The following is a 15,256-nucleotide window of genomic DNA, read 5'->3' on the forward strand; positions in this document are numbered from 1 at the left end:
AAAACTGAAAAAGGAAAATAGAAAAGATCAATCATTCTCTACTCTAAATAGCATTAAAATCACATGCAAGGACTTCCCTGGTGGTGCAGTGGTTAAGAACCCACCTGCCAATGTAGGGGACACAGGTTCGAGCCCTGGTCCAGGAAGATCCCACATGCTGTGGAGCAACTAAGCCCGTGGGCCACAACTACTGAGCCTGTGCTCTATAGCCCGTGAGCCACAACTACTGAGCCCACGTGCTGCAACTACTGAAGCCCACGCACCTAGAGCCTGTGCTCTGCAACAAGAGAAGCCACCGGGCTTCCCTGGTGGCGCAGTGGTTGAGAGTCTGCCTGCCGATGCAGGGGACAGGGGTTCGTGCCCTGGGCCGGGAAGATCCCACATGCCGCGAAGCGGCTGGGCCCGTGAGCCAGGGCTGCTAAGCCTGCGCATCCGGAGCCTGTGCTCCGCAACAGGAGAGGCCACAACAGTGAGAGGCCCGCGTACCGCAAAAAAAAAAAAAAAAAGAAGCCACTACAATGAGAGCCCACACACCGCAACGAAGAGTAGCCCCCGCTCGCTGCAACTAGAGAAAGCCCACGTACAGCAACGAAGACCCAATGCAGCCAACAACAAAAAAAAAGTAAATAAATAAATTTTTTAAAAAAATCACATGTAAGCTTTTTAAAGACACCAATGCCCACACCCCACACCTCAGAGATTCTAACTTAACTGGTCTGAGGGTAGGACCTAGACATGGTACTTTTAAAAGCTCCTCAGTAGAGGATGCAGCTTGATCATGTGTTGGTTGTATTATTCCAGCCTGAGTTTCTAAAATACTTCTTTAGTTGTTAAATCATTATATTTCTCATCAACTGGAACCTTTAAGAAATTTTCCACAAGCATAAACCTGCCTGAAGACTAGAATTCATGGAAGAGCTATAAACAAAATGAAGCCCATGAAAACTAAGAAACTCTGAACAGAATCCTCTCCCCACTCTTCCAGGAGATTCCTGCCAAGGGTAGTGAATTTTCACTGGCATATACTCTCAAGCCTAATGTGATTTTTAAACAAAAGCACACAATTTTAAGGTGGCTACCTACACTTCAGTCCATGGCCAGGAACTAAACAACCTACTAGCCTACGGAGGGACTCAACCCAATGTCATGACCTAATTAGTCTTGTATGCTTTGCCTACACACTTCCCCTTGTCTCTCCATCAAGGGTCCATGTGAGGAAGCCTTAGACAGCACACTCTCCTAGTCACAAGGGAGGGAACATGAGGCAAGAAATCACTGAGCATGACCCAATTTATTCCCTCTTCTAGTGACAAATGCATAGTAGACCACTGCATATATATGGAGATACTCTCAGTTTCATCTACTATTTCTAAACTAAAAGCACTAAGTCAAGTAACTAATTTTCTTTTGTGGAACTCAGTGACACCAACACTTCCTACCTTGTTCATGCTCTTTTAATTAGGTCCTATTTTAAGTGGGCCATCCTGCTGGCTATTTTCATCTGCCACCACCCTAGCTCCTTCTCTTCCCTGATAATTTCATCACCCTGCTCCCTTACCAGCTGTCTTCTGTCTGAGTTTACACTTTTAGAAGCAGAAGATCAAAGGACAGGAAGAGTGAGAGGTTTCGGTATTTCTTCCCAGTTCCCTCCAAGCCTCAATACTGCAGACGTAGCTGCGTCCCTCTACAATTGCAACTTCAGCTCTCACTGGGCTCTGGTAATTGCATTTCCTCCCCTTGCCCTACAATCCAATGGATGGGAATGGCTTCTCACTGTTATTAGTCTCAGCATACTTCAAGATCCCTTTTTCACTCCCTTAACCCCTTAACAGAACAGGTGGTTCTATTACTATTGAAACTCTGGCCGTGCCATGTTTTGTAGTGCAATGTATTTTTAAAATCCATAAAAGTGTGAATCACTTCTGTCAAAAGATGATTACATAATTTGTAATGAAATACAAATAGCCAGAAAAGGAAGAATGAGAATCAATTAAAATAACAACATGAACCAAAAATGGTATCATTCTGCTAAATTTGATTAGAAATAAAGAATCTAGAAAGTTAAGAGGGAAGTGATGAAAAGTGGATGGCGCAATACTAGTGAATATTTTTGCCAGTGTGACTTTGGTCAAAAAATGAAATAGAGGAAGGCACATCTGAGCATTAGACTGGAGTCTGTGACCAGAGTCTGATGAAATGAAATATATAGAGAAAGTAGAGAAAGGCAAGATATATGTCAAAGAAAGAGGAAGACCATCCTCAAAAGACAGGATGTAACTGCAAAAGATTTAAAAATAATAATAATAAAAGAACCATTTCAGGATAAGAAATTACCTCTTGGGAATTCTCTCGTCAGAAGTAAACATGAGGATATTAAGACTTGATTCATGAGTAAGGCCAAAAAGATGATTTAATCAGGGGAAAGATTTCTGGCTTTTTTCTAGTAAATTTTAATATTTTAAGAGTACATCATCACAAGGAGCGAACTTAACCTTATATAACTCTATGTAGTGAAGGCAGCTTGCAATCACTGACCTGCGTACACAGTGCTCCTATATAACCCAGCACCAAACAGACACACAAAGTTGCCTTACGTTTCTGACTAGAGTGTCTAAAACTTTCTGGGTCCTCAAGAATGGGCCAGAGTGATGTCAGCTGAGTAAGACATCCCCCACTCGTATTCCCCCTTCAACAGTAACAATTTGGCATCCTCTATGGACAAAAGTGCCTTTGTGGGAGCTGTAGGATCCAGCATCATACACCAAGAGACCCAGAAGGAGTCTAGCCCACCCATGCACAGGGTAAGAAGCATACAGACCTCAGTCCTGGCTGTGGACCCTGAAGTGGCCCGTGAACTGGCTCCAGCCCCTCTCGGACACAGTCTGGGAGCCCCTGGAGAACAATGACTTAGACAGTCACCCATGAATGACAGAGCCTTTGTGGAAGTCCAGGAGTCCAACAGAGAAGCTCCAAACACACCATTTGAGCATAAAAGTCCAACTTCAGACACATTGGCGAGTGTAAGAGGAACAGTTTCCCTTTACCCACCTCATCCCTCCCCCAAGGCAGCACAGCTCAGGGCCAAGAGAAACCCTCTCTGTACATGATTTCTGCACAGCGGAAAGTGAGAGCACGTGAGTGAGTCTCTGGCCTCCCCAGCTGTGCAGGATCTTGCTAAAGAGGTCTGTTTCTCTCTCACTCTATCCAGAGAACTGAGTTGTAAGCTGCACGACCAGGGGATGGGAAGTGGCTGAAAGAACGGCGGCCAGGACTCTGAACATATCACAGGGATGCAGATCCTACTAACTACATGACTGACTCCACCAGGAGGCCTGACCACAAGCTGCCAAGACACCCTGCCCATGGATCCCCCTCAACTGGCCCATGGGCACCTCACCCCCACAGGCACCTCCTCCACCCCACGGCCAGCCCCTCGTGTGCACTCCCCATGGCAGGGAGAGCAGACTTTGGCAGACAGCTAGCGAGCAGGCCCAAAAAGCCAGCCTGAATCTATCCATAGGCCAAGGAGAGACGACAAAGTTAAGCTTCTGCACTTCCTTTAGGAAAGCTCTCAGTACTTAGCCTGGTGCACTGCAGGATCAAGAGAAGGCATACAGGGCTTCCCTGGTGGTGTAATGGTTGAGAGTCCGCCTGCCGATGCAGGGGACACGGGTTCGTGCCCCCGTCCATGAAGATCCCACATGCCGCAGAGCGGCTGGGCCCGTGAGCCATGGCCGCTGAGCCTGCACGTCCAGAGCCTGTGCTCTGCAATGGGAGAGGCCACAACAATGAGAGGCCTGCATACCGCAAAAAAAAAAGCATACAAGCTTAAGAATTCTGCCACAATAGGCAGCAAGAAGTGTGGAGAAGGTGTATCCATAGGAGGTCTGAGAAAAACAGAAAGAAAATATCCAAATGGCCAATAGCTACATGAAAAGATATTCAACAGCACTATCATCAGGGAAATGCAAATCAAAACCACAGTGAAATATCACCTCACACCTGTTAGAATGGCTATTGTCAAAAAGACAAAAGTGCTGGCAATGGTGTGTGGAAAAAATTTTTTTCCTCATAAAATTAAAAATAGAACTACCATGTGATCCAGCAATACCCACTTCTGGGTATATGGCTAAAGGAAATTAAATCAGTGTGTCAAAGAGATATCTATAGTATTCCCATGTTCACTGCAGCATTAGTCACAATAGTTAAGATATGGAAACAACCTAAGTGTCCACTGACAGATGAATGGATAAAGAAGATGTGTTACATATATACAATGGAATATTATTTAGCCATGAAAGAGAAAGAAATCCTGCCATTTGTGACAACAGGGATGGACCTTGAGGGCATTATGCTAAGTGAAATAAGTCAGAAGAATACTGTATGATATCACTTATATGTAGAATCTGAGAAAGCCAAACTCATAAAAACAACTGTAGAATGGTGTTTTCCAGAGTCTGGCGATGGGGAGATGGAGAGATGTCAGTTAAAAAGTACAAACTTGCAGTTATAAGCTGAATGAGTTCTGGGTAGCTAATGTACAACGTGGTGGCTATAGTTAACAGTACTGTGTTATAAACTTGAAATTTGTCTAACGAGTAAATCTTAAATGTTCTTACCACCAAAAAAAAAAAAAAAGGTAATTATGTGAAGTTACGGAGGTGTTAACTAACTCTATTGTGATAAGTACTTCACAATATATGTGTATCAAATCATCATATTACACACCTTAAATTTATACAGTGTTGGATGTCAATTATACCTCAATAAAGCTAGGGGGAATAAAATGAATTGACCAGATGGAGAGAGCAACAGCTCAATTCCAGATAAATGAAAAGACAACCAACTGAATTCCAGAATGTAGAAGTAAAACAAATAGAAGCTTTTGTTTTGCCAAAGGCTCGGTGCTTTATAAGGCCATCCTTTGGTTTATAAAAACCTTATGTTAGGAAGTGGGGCTGAGCATGCACATATGTTTGAATGTAACAAAACTATCAAATTTTATAACTAGAAAGACTATTAAGAATCATTTAGTCCAAACTTGCCTATTAAAAATAAGGAACTGAGGTTCATAGAAGTGAAATGCCCACAGTCACAAAAAATAGAGAAAAAAAAGTCAGAACCAGATTCTGAGTTTCTAGAGTTCGGTCCCCGTGCTTCACTCACTATACCAGACTGTTCACTGAGGAATACATACAGAGGGCAAAAGGATTTCCAGAGGAGAAACCGGAGCTAGCAGATTTGGCAGTCTATTCTCGTTCAGGTTAGCATATATGCACAAATCTAAAAGACCCAGGTGAACACAAAGGAGAGAAAGGAGGAAAAACCATTTTCTAATATTTAAACATCTATGTTGAAAATGGAGGCTGTTTGTATATGAGGAAAAGTTTCTTTCTTTCTCATTTTTTTTCTATTATCTAAAACTATATATGTATTCAGTGAAAAGTAAGAAGGCCATTTACTCAATACTAAGTTCTGTCCCTCAAAAATGTTGGTACGATGATGAGTGTCATACCATACCAGGGAATTCACTTGTTTTCCTCTGAATTACCTAAAACCACTTATAGAGATATGTTAAAGCCACCTGTTCTTTCCAGCTGAGTAAGGCATATTTACATCCTTGTAAATTCTACGTGTGCATTTTTTTGAAATTCTAAGAGAGAAGGCTAAGCTCTTCGACCTATACTTAAGAAACTGAGTTTTATCAGACAGAGCCTATGATCTGACACACATTAGGAAAGCAGATGAATCCTCAATGAAAAAGAAATGCTCAAGTAATATATATGATTTCAATATACCTATAAACTCCTTTTCAGTTCATAAAAGTTAAAACAATACACAATATCTTTAATAAAAATTAAGCCACAAGTAAACAACGTAAAATGTGAAAGTAAACAACTTGACTTTTTTTTTTTTTGCGGTACGCGGGCCTCTCACTGCTGTGGCCTCTCCCGTCGCGGAGCACAGGCTCCAGACGCGCAGGCTCAGTGGCCATGGCTCATGGGCCCAGCCGCTCCGCGGCATGTGGGATCTTCCCAGACCGGGGCACGAACCCACATCCCCTGCATCAGCAGGCGGACTCTCAACCACTGTGCCACCAGGGAAGCCCACAACTTGACTTTTTAAATAAAGAAGGAAGACCATCTATTCCAAACAAGTACCCAGTAAAAAAAAAAGGGCAGGGCAATGAAGCTCTCTCATATATTTTGAAAGATGAACACATACATGCCAGGAACAGCACTTTATTTATTTTTATATGAATAGATGTTCCCATAGTAACAAATTCAACTCATGAATTCTTCTTTTAGTTCAATGTAGTATATTAACAGGTTCAATATTATATTGGCCAGTTTCACTTCTGCTAAGGCCAATTGAAAAGTTTGCTAAGTGCTATAGGAAGCATACTGTGCAACAAGTGATTTTCCAAACCAGGAGGCCAAAAGGTGTCAAATTCAATATCCCAACATTCTTAAGTCTAAAATAATTTCTAAAAATAAAATCGGATAAAAAATCTCATTTCTATTAAAGAATAGAGAGAGAGGAGTGGGAGAAGGGGGAGAAGGGAGAGAAGGGGGACGAGGGGGAGGAAAAGGAGGAGGGGGGGGAGGGGGGAGGAGGGAACGGGAAGGAGGAGGGGAGGAGGGGGAGGAGGAGAAGCAATAATCAGATACCTCTAATTAATCATTCTTTTCTTTCATGTTTTTTAATCACCCATTAACATTGCAATGTCTCCTCAAATTGAAAAACTAAGGAGTTGGCTTAAATGCAAATAGAACCACAGAAGAGGCAACATAAATGAACAAATGAGTCCAGGGAGTCAGTGTTTGCCAATAATTAAAGGGGTAGCTTCTTTCAGCCAAGCTCTAGCCACTTTCTGCAATGGGAAATGTAAACCTAATGATATCAGATCTTCTGGTTTTCAAAAGAAGTTGGAAATCTGCATTTTTATGCAAAAATCTCCTTACTTTTAAATATTGGCTTTTTAAAAAATTTGGGGGCTTCCCTGGTGGCGCAGTGGTTAAGAATCTGCCTGCCGGGAGAAGGCGGAAGATGGCGGAAGAGTAAGACGCGGAGATCACCTTCCTCCCCACAGATACACCAGAAATACATCTACACGTGGAACAACTCCTACAGAACACCTACTGAAGGCTGGCAGAAGACCTCAGACCTCCCAAAAGACAACGAATCATCCCAAATTGAGGAGGTGGTCTCTGACAGCAAGATTTAGGATTTTTCCCCATTTACCTCTTTTAGTGAGGGTGTATGTGTATGCTTCTGTGTAAGATTTTGTCTGTATAGCTTTGCTTCCAACATTTGTCCTAAGGTTCTTTCCGTCCCTTTTTTTTTTTTTTTTTTTTCTTCTAAATAAGAATTTTTTAATTCAATAACTTTATTATACTTTATTTTATTTTTACTGTATCTTCTTTCTTTCTGTCTTTTTTCCTTCTTTCCCTCCTTCCTTCCTTCCTCCCTCCCTCCCTCCTTTCTTTCCTTCTTGCCTTCTTTCCTTCTTTGCTTCTTTCTTTCTTTCTTCCTTCCTTCCTACCCTCCTTTCCTTCTTTCTTTCCTCATACTTCTACTAATTCCCTCTACTTTTTTTTCCCTTTTATCCTGAGCCTGTGGATGAAAAGCTTTTGGTGCTCCAGCCAGGAGGCAGGGCTCTGCCTCTGAGGTAGGACAGCCAACTTCAGGACACTGATCAACAAGAGACCTCCCAGCTCCACATAATATCAAACGGCGAAAATCTCCCAGAGACCTCCATCTTAACACCAGCACCCAGCTTCACTCAACGACCAGCAAGCCACAGTGCTGGAAAACCTATGCCAAACAACTAGCAAAACAGGAACACAACCCCACCCATTAGCAGAGAGGCTGCCTAAAATCATAATAAGGCCACAGACACCCCCAAACACACCACCAGACGTGAACCTGCCCACTAGAGAGACAAGATCCAGCCTCATCCACCACAACACAGGCACTAGTCCCCTCCACCAGGAAGCCTACACAACCCACTGAACCAACCTTAGCCACTGGAGACAGACATCAAAAACAGGAGGAACTACAAACCTGCAGCCTGCAAAAGGAGACCCCAAACACAGTAAGATAAGCAAAATGAGAAGACAGAAAAACACACAGCAGATAAAGGAGCAAGATAAAAATGCACCAGACCTAACAAATGAAGAGGAAATAGGCAGTCTACCTGAAAGAGAATTCAGAATAATGATAGTAAGGTTGATCCGAAATCTTGGAGATAGAATGGACAATAGATTGGACAAAATGCAAGAATCAGTTAACAAGGACCTAGAAGAACTAAAGATGAAACAAGCAACGATGAACAACACAATAAATGAAATTAAAAGTACTCTAGATGGGATCAATAGCAGAATAACTGAGGCAGAAGAACGGATAAGTGACCTGGAAGATAAAATAGTGGAAATAACTACTGCAGAGCAGAATAAAGAAAAAAGAATGAAAAGAACTGAGGACAGTCTCAGAGACCTCTGGGACAACATTAAACGCACCAACATTCGAATTATAGGGGTTCCAGAAGAAGAAGAGAAAAAGAAAGGGACTGAGAAAATATTTGAAGAGATTATAGTTGAAAACTTCCCTAATATGGGAAAGGAAATAGTTAATCAAGTCCAGGAAGCACAGAGAGTCCCATACAAGATAAATACAAGGAGAAATACGCCAAGACACATATTAATCAAACTGTCAAAAATTAAATACAAAGAAAGCATATTAAAAGCAGCAAGGGAAAAACAACAAATAACACATAAGGGAATCCCCATAAGGTTAACAGCTGATCTCTCAGCAGAAACCCTACAAGCCAGAAGGGAGTGGCGGGACATACTGAAAGTGATGAAGGAGAAAAACCTGCAGCCAAGACTACTCTACCCAGCAAGGATCTCATTCAGATTTGATGGAGAAATTAAAACCTTTACAGACAAGCAAAAGCTGAGAGAGTTCAGCACCACCAAACCAGCTTTACAACAAATGCTAAAGGATCTTCTCTAGGCAAGAAACACAAGAGAAGGAAAAGACCTATACTAACGAACCCAAAACAATTTAGAAAATGGGAATAGGAACATACATATCTATAATTACCTTAAATGTAAATGGACTAAATGCTCCCACCAAAAGACACAGATTAGCTGAATGGATACAAAAACAAGACCCTTATATATTGCTGTCTACAAGAGACCCACTTCAGACCTAGAGACACACACAGACTGAAAGTAAGGGGATGGAAAAAGGTATTTCATACAAATGGAAGCCAAAAGAAAGCTGGAGTAGCAATTCTCATATCAGACAAAATAGACTTTAAAATAAGGACTATTAAAAGAGACAAAGAAGGACACTACATAATGATCAAGGGATCGATCCAAGAAGAAGATATAACAATTGTAAATATTTATGCACCCAACATAGGAGCACCTCAATACATAAGGCAAATACTAACAGCCATAAAAGGGGAAATCGACAGTAACACATTCATAGTAGGGGACTTAAACACCCCACTTTCACCCATGGACAGATCATCCAAAATGAAAATAAATAAGGAAACACAAGCTTTAAATGATACATTAAACAAGATGGACTTAATTGATATTTATAGGACACTCCATCCAAAAACAACAGAATACACATTTTTCTCAAGTGCTCATGGAACATTCTCCAGGATAGATCATATCTTAGGTCACAAATCAAGCCTTGGTAAATTTAAGAAAATTGAAATTGTATCAAGTATCTTTTCTGACCACAACGCCATGAGACTAGATATCAATTACAGGAAAAGATCTGTAAAAAATACAAACACATGGAGGCTAAACAATACACTACTTAATAATGAAGAGATCACTGAAGAAATCAAAGAGGAAATCAAAAAATACCTAGAAACAAATGACAATGGAGACACAACGACCCAAAACCTATGGGATGCAGCAAAAGCAGTTCTAAGGGGGAAGTTTATAGCAATACAAGCCCACCTTAAGAAGCAGGAAACATCTCGAATAAACAACCTAACCTTGCACCTCAAGCAATTAGAGAAAGAAGAACAAAAAAACCCCAAAGCTAGCAGAAGGAAAGAAATCATAAAAATCAGATCAGAAATAAATGAAAAAGAAATGAAGGAAACAATAGCAAAGATCAATAAAACTAAAAGCTGGTTCTTTGAGAAGATAAACAAAATAGATAAACCACTAGCCAGACTCATCAAGAAAAAAAGGGAGAAGACTCAAATCAATAGAATTAGAAATGAAAAAGGAGAGGTAACAACTGACACTGCAGAGATAAAAGAGATCATGAGAGATTACTACAAGCACCTCTATGCCAATAAAATGGACAATCTGGAAGAAATGGACAAATTCTTAGAAATGCACAACCTGCCAAGACTGAATCAGGAAGAAATAGAAAATATGAACAGACCAATCACAAGCACTGAAATTGAAACTGTGATTAAAAATCTTCCAACAAAGAAAAGCCCAGGACCAGATGGCTTCACAGGCGAATTCTATCAAACATTTAGAGAAGAGCTAACACCTATCCTTCTCAAACTCTTCCAAAATATAGCAGAGGGAGGACCACTCCCTAACTCCTTCTACGAGGCCACCATCACCTTGATACCAAAACCAGACAAGGATGTCACAAAGAAAGAAAACTACAGGCCAATATCACTGATGAACATAGATGCAAAAATCCTCAACAAAATACTAGCAAACAGAATCCAACAGCACATTAAAAGGATCATACACCATGATCAAGTGGGGTTTATTCCAGGAATGCAAGGATTCTTCAATATACGCAAATCAGTCAACGTGATACACCATATTAACAAATTGAAGGAGAAAAACCATATGATCATCTCAATAGATGCAGAGAAAGCTTTTGACAAAATTCAACACCCATTTATGATAAAAACCCTGCAGAAAGTAGGCATAGAGGGAACTTTCCTCAACATAATAAAGGCCATATATGACAAGCCCACAGCAAACATCATCCTCAATGGTGAAAAACTGAAACCATTTCCACTAAGATCAGGAACAAGACAAGGTTGCCCACTCTCACCACTCTTATTCAACATTGTTTTGGAAGTTTTAGCCACAGCAATCAGAGAAGAAAAGGAAATAAAAGGAATCCAAATTGGAAAAGAAGAAGTAAAGCTGTCACTGTTTGCAGATGACATGATCCTATACATAGAGAACCCTAAAGGTGCTACCAGAAAACTACTAGAGCTAATCAATGAATTTGGTAAAGTGGCAGGATACAAAATTAATGCACAGAAATCTCTGGCATTCCTATATACTAACGATGAAAAATCTGAAAGTGAAATCAAGAAAACACTCCCATTTACCATTGCAACAAAAAGAATAAAATATCTAGGAATAAACCTACCTAAGGAGACAAAAGACCTGTATGCAGAAAATTATAAGACACTGATGAAAGAAATTAAAGATGATATAAATAGATGGAGAGATATACCATGTTCTTGGATTGGAAGAATCAACATTGTGAAAATGACTCTACTACCCAAAGCGATCTATAGATTCAATGCAATCCCTATCAAACTACCACTGGCATTTTTCACAGAACTAGAACAAAAAATTTCACAATTTGTATGGAAACACAAAAGACCCCGAATAGCCAAAGCAATCTTGAGAACGAAAGAAGGAACTGGAGGAATCAGGCTCCCTGACTTCAGACTATACTACAAAGCTACAGTCATCAAGACGGTATGGTACTGGCACAAAAACAGAAAGATAGATCAATGGAACAGGATAGAAAGCCCAGAGATAAACCCATGCACATATGGACACCTTATCTTTGATAAAGGTGGCAGTAATGTACAATGGAGAAAGGACAGCCTCTTCAATAAGTGGTGCTGGGAAAACTGGACAGGTACATGTAAAAGTATGAGATTAGATCACTCCCTAACACCATACACAAAAATAAGCTCAAAATGGATTAAAGACCTAAATGTAAGGCCAGAAACTATCAAACTCTTAGAGGAAAACATAGGCAGAACACTCTATGACATAAATCAAAGCAAGATCCTTTCTGACCCACCTCCTAGAGTAATGGAAATAAAAACAAAAATAAACAAATGGGACCTAATGAAACTTCAAAGCTTTTGCACAGCAAAGGAAACCATAAACAAGACCAAAAGACAACCCTCAGAATGGGAGAAAATATTTGCAAATGAAGCAACCGACAAAGGATTAATCTCCAAAATTTACAAGCAGTTCATGCAGCTCAATAACAAGAAAACAAACAACCCAATCCAAAAATGGGCAGAAGACCTAAATAGACATTTCTCCAAAGAAGATATACAGACTGCCAACAAACACATGAAAGAATGCTCAACATCATTAATCATTAGAGAAATGCAAATCAAAACTACAATGAGATATCATCTCACACCAGTCAGAATGGCCATCATCAAAAAAATCTAGAAACAATAAATGCTGGAGAGGGTGTGGAGAAAAGGGAACACTCTTGCACTGCTGGTGGGAATGTGAATTGGTTCAGCCACTATGGAGAACAGTATGGAGGTTCCTTAAAAAACTACAAATAGAACTACCATATGACCCAGCAATCCCACTACTGGGCATATACCCTGAGGAAACCAAAATTCAAAAAGAGTCATGTACCAAAATGTTCATTGCAGCTCTATTTACAATAGCCCGGAGATGGAAACAACCTAAGTGCCCGTCATCGGATGAATGGATAAAGAAGATGTGGCACATATATACAATGGAATATTACTCAGCCATAAAAAGAAACGAAATTGAGCTATTTGTAATGAGGTGGATAGACCTAGAGTCTGTCATACAGAGTGAAGTAAGTCAGAAAGAAAAAGACAAATACTGTATGCTAACACATATATATGGAATTTAAGAAAAAAATGTCATGAAGAACCTAGGGGTAAAGCAGGAATAAAGACGCAGACCTCTTAGAGAACGGACTTGAGGTTATGGGGAGGGGGAAGGGTGAGCTGTGACAGGGCGAGAGAGAGTCATGGGCATATACACATTAACAAACGCAGTAAGGTAGATAGCTAGTGGGAAGTAGCCGCATGGCACAGGGATATTGGCTCGGTGCTTTGTGACAGCCTGGAGGGGTGGGATGGGGAGGTTGGGAGGGAGGGAGACGCAACAGGGAAGACATATGGGAACATATGTTTATGTATGACTGATTCACTTTGTTATAAAGCAGAAACTAACACACCATTGTAAAGCAATTATACCCCAATAAAGATGTTAAAAAAAAAAATAAAATAAAATAAAATTATCTATTACAGAGTCTCCCAAAAAAAAAAAAAAAAAAAATGGAACTTTGAACTAAGCAATAAACCCTCAGTAGTGAAAAAAAAAAAAAAAGAATCTGCCTGCCAATGCAGGGGACACGGGTTCGGGCCCTGGTCCGGGAAGATCCCACATGCCGCGGAGCAACTAAGCCCATGCGCCACAACTACTGAGCCTGTGCTTTAGAGCCCATGTGCCGCAACTACTGAAGCCCATGAGCCACAACTACTGAGCCCATGAGCCACAACTACTGAAGCCCACGTGCCTAGAGCCCGTGCTCCGCAACAAGAGAAGCCACCTCAATGAGAAGCCTGCGCACTGCCACAAAGAGTAGCCCCCGCTCACCGCAACTAGAGAAAGCCTTTGCGCAGCAACGAAGACCCAACGCAGCCAAAAATAAATAAATAAATTTATAAAAATTAAAAAAAAAAAATTGGCCTCAAAGCACATGCCTATAGCTGGATCCAGTCAGCTGGTCTCCAGTTTGCAACCCCTGGCTTATGCAGAAATTTCTGTCTTTACATCGTTCTAAGATATCATCACAGATCTGTGGTTACGGAAGCCCTGAGTAGAATGGGATTAGAAGGAGCGGAATGTACCATGTTCGCAGTGGATCACCACTCCCTGCCACCGCACCTTGGACGAAATCCTATGACAGCACTACTTTATTTGTGTAGAAGTCTGTCTACAACCACCAGACTGGAAACTTCTTGTAGGCAAGGCCACACCTTATTCATCTTAGCTTCCCCAGCACTTGGCACATGAAAAGCACAAAATAAATATACTTGAATTAATAAGTGAATGAATAAACAAACACCAAATGAATGTAATCTCTGATGTCAATCCCCCTCTAACCTTTTTTCTCCAACATGGAACTTGGTGAAAAAGAGTATTTCCAGTGACTCCACATTTCAAAACTGAGTTGCTCTATACCTGAGCAGAAGTAATGGCTGTATATATTGGTTAAGCCAATTTGGGGCAGACTTTCTAAATTTCAATTGCTGGATTAAAGCCAGGAAACAAGTATCTGAAATTAATTACCATTAATTTCTTCTTTGCCATATGAGACAGAAAAGAAGTCTCAAGAGGGTAGAAGGAGCAGGGAATGAAGAAGAAGGGAGTCTCCATTCTGTGACTGTGTGATAATAAAAGATCGTATAGTCGTGTGGTAGACAGCTTAGTCTCCACAGGTGTTGTGGTTGTTGTTTTACCTGCACTTGAGGAAGCCACTTTCTTTTCTACTGGATGCCTCCCTGTAGATGACATGGCAAGTGGAGATTTGAAGGGGGCAGAAGAGTGTCCAGGGGAGTTAAGTGGTAAGAACAAAAAGGAAAGTTCATTCCATGCTGTTTCTGTGCAAATGGGAATGCTTTCTGCCCAGGTTAAAAGGAGGCCTGATTGGAAGGTGGGGGTGGGATGGATTGGGGTTGACATATATACACTACTATGTATAAAATAGATAACTAATGAGAACAGACTGTAAAGCACAGGAAACTCTACCCACTGCTCTGTGGTGACCTAAATGGGAAGGAAATCCAAGGAAGAGAGGATATATGTATACGTGTGGCTAATTCACTTTGCTGTACGGCAGAAACTAACACAACATTGTAAAGCAACTATATGCCAATTAAAAGAAAAAAGAAATTCTACAACTTCAAACTGCAATTAAAAAAAACACACATGTAAGGATAAATAACATTAGAAATAAATGGACTTAAATATGAAAAAAAAAATGCAGACCTGATATACCACCTCTGTCAACTAGCCAATATTTCTACTCTGCCTTCTCTCCTTTCCATACACACACTGTTCAATATACTTTGGAGTCTAAACTTTTTCTTCAATACAATCCTTGGAACAAAAATGTATACTCTGTATCTATGTACACCAAATTTATAATATTGGCTATAAAAACTATTTCTGGGTAACTTTTAGAGAACAACTCAGTGGGC

The 15,256-nt window shown here is 40.6% G+C and overlaps 1 protein-coding gene across 2 annotated transcripts in view; it reads right to left on the minus strand.

Moving 5' to 3' along the window:
• IMPG2 (interphotoreceptor matrix proteoglycan 2) overlaps positions 1 to 15,256 on the minus strand; it is a 78,736-nt gene that overhangs the window by 15,490 nt on the left and 47,990 nt on the right. The gene's annotated exons all lie outside the window — the stretch shown is intronic.

The sequence above is a fragment of the Aethalodelphis obliquidens genome, unplaced genomic scaffold, assembly GCF_003676395.1.
Source record: "Aethalodelphis obliquidens isolate GAN/ISIS:26980383/991018 unplaced genomic scaffold, ASM367639v1 scaffold1, whole genome shotgun sequence".
NCBI lineage: Eukaryota > Metazoa > Chordata > Mammalia > Artiodactyla > Delphinidae > Aethalodelphis > Aethalodelphis obliquidens.